Here is a 6,796-nt window from a genome sequence, read left to right as displayed (position 1 = left end):
ATCACCTCACTGTTATGCTAATGCCAGCATACAGACAGAGAGTGAAGGTCATCAAACCTGTTATGAAAGAGGTAAGAGTGTGGCCACAGGAGGCCACCTCTGCTCTTCAAGACTGCTTTGGGTCAACTGATTGGGACATATTCAAGGAAGCAGCCACCTACAATAACATCATAGACATCGAGGAGTACACAGACACGGTGAGCTCATACATCACCAAATGCATTGATGATGTAACACAAGTGAAAAGTATCACAACTCGAGCCAACCGGAAGCCATGGCTAACAGGAGATGTCCACAGGCTGCTGAAGGCCAGAGACAAGGCCTTCAGAGCTGGGGATGAAATAGGCCTGAGAACAGCGAGAGCCAACCTGTCCCGTGGCATCAGGAAAGCGAAACAGGACTACACACACAAGATAACCTCCCACTTCAATGATAGCAAGGATGCAAGAAGCCTATGGCAAGGCATCCAGGCTATTACAGACTACAAGCCTGTAGCGCATAGCTGTGAGAGCGACACCACTCTGCTCAACAACCTGAACAGCTTCTTTGCACGATTTGAAGCACAGAACAACACACGCCCACAGAAAACACCACCACCTCCACACGACCAGCCTCTGTGCCTGTCTGCTGCCAGCGTGAAGAGGACACTCATCACCATCAACGCCCGGAAAGCAGCGGGTCCAGATAACATCCCTGGTAGTGTGCTGAAAGACTGCGCAGAGGAGCTGAAGAATGTCTTCACAGACATCTTTAACACCTCCCTGAGGCAAGCCACTGTCCCATCATGCTTCAAGACTGCCACCATCATACCTGTGCCAAAGAAACCATCCCCAGCCTGTTTCAATGACTACCGCCCCGTGGCACTGACACCCATTATTATGAAGTGCTTTGAACGACTAGTCATGTCACACATCAAATCCACCCTACCTCCCACCCTGGACCCACACCAGTTCGCATACAGAGCGAAACGATCCACAGAGGATGCAATCTGCTCTGCCCTCCACCCGGCCCTAACTCATCTGGACAAGAAAGACTCATATGTGAGAATGCTGTTCATAGACTTTAGCTCAGCATTCAACACCATAATACCACAACAACTCATCTGTAAACTGGACAGACTGGGCCTCAGCACCTCCCTCTGCAACTGGCTGCTGGATTTCCTCAGCCAGAGGCCTCAAGCGGTGCGTGTGGGCAACAAGGTCTCAAACAGCATCACCCTGAGCACGGGGGCTCCACAAGGCTGTGTGCTCAGTCCTCTGCTCTTCACCCTGTTGACACATGACTGCACACCAACCTACAGCTCCAACCACCTTGTGAAGTTTGTGGACGACACAACGCTGGTGGGGCTCATCACCAAGGGCGATGAGACCCACTACAGGAAAGAGGTTGAGCTCCTGACCACGTGGTGTAGAGACAACAACCTCCTGCTAAATGTCAGTAAGACCAAGGAGATTATTGTCAACTTCCAGAGAGGCCACACCTGTCACCCCCCATTGACCATCGACGGCGCTGCGGTGGAGAGGGTGAGCAGCACCAAGTTCCTGGGGGTGCACATCAGTGAGGACCTCTCTTGGACCACCAACACAGCATCACTGGCCAAGAAAGCACAACAGCGCCTCTACTTCCTGCGCAAACTCAAGCGGGCAAGTGCTCCACCACCCATCCTGACTACATTCTACAGAGGAACTATTGAAAGTATCCTCTCCAGCTGCATCACTGTGTGGGGCGGTAGCTGCACTGACTATAACAGAAAAGCTCTACAACGCATTGTGAGAACAGCTGAGAGGATACAGTGGGGCAAAAAAGTATTTAGTCAGCCACCGATTGTGCAAGTTCCCCCACTTAAAATGATGACAGAGGTCAGTAATTTGCACCAGAGGTACACTTCAACTGTGAGAGACCGAATGTGAAAAAAAAAATCCATGAATTCACATGGTAGGATTTGTAAAGAATTTATTCGTAAATCAGGGTGGAAAATAAGTATTTGGTCACCTCAAACAAGGAAGATCTCTGGCTCTCACAGACCTGTAATGTCTTCTGTAAGAAGCTTTTCTGTCCCCCACTCGTTACCTGTATGAATGGCACCTGTTTGAACTCATCATCTGTATAAAAGACACCTGTCCACAGCCTCAAACAGTCAGACTCCAAACTCCGCCATGAACAAGACCAAAGAGCTTTCGAAGGACACCAGGAAAAGTATTGTAGACCTGCACCAGACTGGGAAGAGTGAATCTACAATAGGCAAGCAGCTTGGTGTGAAAAAATCAACTGTGGGAGCAATCATCAGAAAATGGAAGACATACAAGACCACTGATAATCTCCCTCGATCTGGGGCTCCACGCAAGATCTCATCCCGTGGGGTCAAAATGATCATGAGAACGGTGAGCAAAGATCCCAGAACCACACGGGGGGACCTGGTGAATGACCTGCAGAGAGCTGGGACCAAAGTAACAAAGGTCACCATCAGTAACACACTAAAACGGCAGGGAATCAAATCCCGCAGTGCCAGACGTGTTCCGCTGCTGAAGCCAGTGCATGTCCAGGCCCGTCTGAAGTTTGCCAGAGAGCACATGGATGATACAGCAGAGGATTGGGAGAATGTCATGTGGTCAGATGAAACCAAAGTAGAACTTTTTGGTATAAACTCAACTCGTCGTGTTTGGAGGAAGAAGAATACTGAGTTGCATCCCAAGAACACCATACCTACTGTGAAGCATGGGGGTGGAAACATCATGCTATGGGGCTGTTTTTCTGCCAAGGGGACAGGACGACTGATCCGTGTTAAGGACAGAATGAATGGGGCCATGTATCGTGAGATTTTGAGCCAAAACCTCCTTCCATCAGTGAGAACTTTGAAGATGAAACGAGGCTGGGTCTTCCAACATGACAATGATCCAAAACACACCGCCCGGGCAACAAAGGAGTGGCTCCGTAAGAAGCATTTGAAAGTCCTGGAGTGGCCTAGCCAGTCTCCAGACCTCAACCCCATAGAAAATCTGTGGCGGGAGTTGAAAGTCCGTGTTGCTCGGCGACAGCCCCAAAACATCACTGCTCTCGAGAAGATCTGCATGGAGGAATGGGCCAAAATACCAGCTACTGTGTGTGCAAACCTGGTAAAGACCTATAGTAAACGTTTGACCTCTGTTATTTCCAACAAAGGTTATGTTGCAAAGTATTGAGTTGTATTTTTGTTATTGACCAAATACTTATTTTCCACCCTGATTTACGAATAAATTCTTTACAAATCCTACCATGTGAATTCATGGATTTTTTTTCACATTCTGTCTCTCACAGTTGAAGTGTACCTCTGGTGCAAATTACTGACCTCTGTCATCATTTTAGGTGGGGGAACTTGCACAATCGGTGGCTGACTAAATACTTTTTTGCCCCACTGTAGTTGGTGTACCACTCCCCTCCCTGCAAGACATTTACACCACTCGCCTCACCCGCAAAGCCATCACAATTGTCAACGATGCAACCCACCCCGCGCACTGTCTGTTCAGCCTCCTGCCCTCTGGAAAGAGATACAGAAGTCTCCACTCCCGCACTACCAGGCTCACCAACAGCTTCATCCACCAGGCTGTGAGACTGCTGAACTCTCTTCCCTCCCGGCTCCCAGCCAGCAGAATCACCAGATTGGCAGAAGTATAGGAAGACAGAATTGGACCCTACCCCCCCCCCCCCCCCCCACGCACACTCTCCAACAAGGAAACACTCTCTGAACCAAGAACTGAAAACATTCCTGACTTGCATTGCAATTGCACACACCTGCTGCTATATATATATTTTTAGTATTTCTTTTAGCACTATTTATATTATTATATTACTATTTATTACTTTATTGTTAGGGCTGTTTTTGTTGTGCATCTGCACCTTATTGTTGTCAATGTCTACGCATGGGACAGTGTGAAACGTAATTTCAATTCCTTTGTATGGCAAGTACATTTGAAGAAATTGACAAATAAAAGTATTCTATTCTATTCTATTCTATTCTAATTAGCTCAAGAACAGTTCGTAGAGAGCTGCATGGAATGGGTTTCCAAGGCTGAACAGCTAAATTCAAGCCTTATATCACCAAGCTCAATACAAAGTGTTGGATGCAGTGATGTAAAGCTCACTGTCACCGGAATCTTGAGCAGTGGAGACGTGATCTTTGAAATAACCGATACCACATCTCCATCTGAGTCTGGGTTTGTCGGTTACCAGGAGATCGGTGATTGTGCAACTGGATGTGCCAAGTGTAAAGTTGTGTGGAGGGGGGATTATGGTGTGTGGTTGTTTTTTAGGACTTGGGCTCGGCTCCTCGGGTCCAGTGAAAGTAACTCTTAATACTTCCGCATACAGGGACGTTTTGAACAATTTCATGCCTCTAACTTTGTGGGAACAGTTTGGGGATGGCCTCTTCCTGTTTCAATATGACTGCACACAAGTGCACAAGTAAGGTCCATAAAGACATGGATGAATGCGCTTGGTGTGGAAGACTTGAGTCCTGACCTCAACACCTTTGGGATGAATTGGAGCAGAGACTCTGAGCCAGGCCCTCTCATCCAACATCAGTGTCTGAGCTCACAAATGTGCTTCTGAAGAATGGTCAGAAATTCCCATAAACACTCTTAAACATTGTGGAAAGCCTTATAGCTCCAAAGAGTTATAGCTGCAAAAGGTGGGCTGCTGTCATTGTAAATGAACTAAGGTGGGATGTTACTCAGGTTCATGTGTGTGAAGGCAGCCAAGTGAATAATTTTGGTAATATAATGCAACTTGAGATTAACAATAATAATAATAATGTTTAACTTTTTATGAAAACTAAGAATTTTTAAAGAAGTAATAAGCAAGTATTTTCATGGAGATGGTGTTCTGTCAACTCCTTTTTGGAAAAAGGAAAGAGTACAAGTAATAAACACTGTTGTATAAAATACAATGACAAATCACAAATAACTCCAGAGATCTTTACTATACTGTGACTGGGTCAAAGAGGTATCAAACATAAAAATAACAGATACGAGACACAACTGTCACTGCTTTCACTCACAATAACAAAATCATCTCCTTAATTAACTTTTATCTGTGAAAAAACATTTGATTGAAGTTGTTCCTCAACACATCTTGTCCTTCACTGACACCAAGTTTACTCCAAATCAATTTGCTGCTGCAAAGCAAACCCAAAACTTGACAGCTTTCAGATTCCAACTCAACAACTGGCAGAAGAAAAAGAAGATTTAGGGACTGAGGCATTAGAAAAATAGACAAACGACTCACTGCTGGAGTGGTGTTGACAAATGAGCTTGGTAAAGGGGCATTAGCCTTTTGCTGTCACAGGGAAAATCCGCCAGTGCAAAATGACATCAAACCCTCACTGACTGTCAAATCGGCCTAACCATTATCTGTCTCACTTAGGGAACCAAATTAGGAGAGTGAACGTTCGGGTGCAAGGGAACTTTTTTTTGTTTCCTGCCATTATATTTCTACAGATTATCATTTCCTTGGGAAGTAATGGGAAGACTACCGAGGTGCTGATTAGTCGTGTAATCAGGCACCCTCCCACTAGCCTCAGCATCTAGCAGGGCTTCACACTCTCTATGATCCAGAGAGTAGGAGAGTGATATTTGATGACATTATATGAGGCTACAAAGGTGCAGCACTGACAGGAGGCATCCTGGTGCTCATATGTGCAGAAGAGTAGTGAGCTGTTGCCATCTACAGGCCAAATACGGAGCTACAATAAGCTATAAAACAAAATGGATGCAATGATAAATGTGTCCCATATATAAATATTAGATGCACATGTTGTTGCTGACTTTTAATTTGCACATGTGGGGATAGACTGTCTGCTTTAACAGCTTTTTGGTGCTTACCTTTTACCAAACCTGGCTGCAGAAATTTCCGATATTCAATTGCAACAACATGAGTGAGAAGACCATTGGTGGTTAATGAGGGTCTGGTCAAATTCTACACATATCTTTATGTTTTTTTCTATTTTTTTTTAAACATATGAAGATCTGTTGAACAAAGTCAAAAGCCCCTCTCCCCCTCCCCCAAATAGCCACTTGCCACAAACTTAGTCTTTGTATCGTCTTCTCTTAAATAGAATAAAGGGGCAGAATCATGGTTCGAAACTCCTGCTTTCTGTGTTTCCTGTCAGAGACAAGACAACACTTATCTAGAAGGTGAAAAGGTGTTAAAATCAGCTGCACTTTGCTGTGTGCACTAACAACCCAAAACCTATATTCTAACCACATCCTGTTATCTCTACTCTTTTATGCTGGAGTAAAGATAACAGCATGCTTTAATATACATTTAAACTACAGTCCGCAGATTGATCCAACTACCAATAGTGTTGATACCAACTTACGATATTGGTATTTTAGGGGGGGGAAAATGCCTGAACCTTTTCGTGCTAACTGTCAAGTTTATTTTATTTACTGCCTATAGCAGATTTAAACAACAGAAGCTGACCCAAAGACCCTTTAGAGACAGGCACAGTTATATTCCATGTAAGCTGAATTGTGTGTTTTGTTGTATTACTCAGTATTTTGGAAAAATCACAGTGATTTATTGGTCATTAAAATGTGTGTGAATTGATACGTTAATGATGATTCATCTCATAAATCACAACACATTGCTTTTCCATACATAAGCTGCCATTATTAGTATCGGCAATACTGACTCTGTATTGACTTGACATCAGATCCAAATCTGCAGTGATTTACATTATCATTATTCACCGGGTAGGCCTATAATAGTCCGACAGGCGCTTTTTAAGTGAATAAGCCCTGTGTAGTTGGCGCCGGTGCGG

This window comes from Mchenga conophoros, linkage group LG6 (genome assembly GCF_057382185.1).
Source record: "Mchenga conophoros isolate Kocher_MC1m ecotype Shallow Benthic linkage group LG6, M_conophoros_male_GT1.1, whole genome shotgun sequence".
Classification (NCBI taxonomy): domain Eukaryota; kingdom Metazoa; phylum Chordata; class Actinopteri; order Cichliformes; family Cichlidae; genus Mchenga; species Mchenga conophoros.
This window is presented reverse-complemented; position numbering follows the sequence as displayed.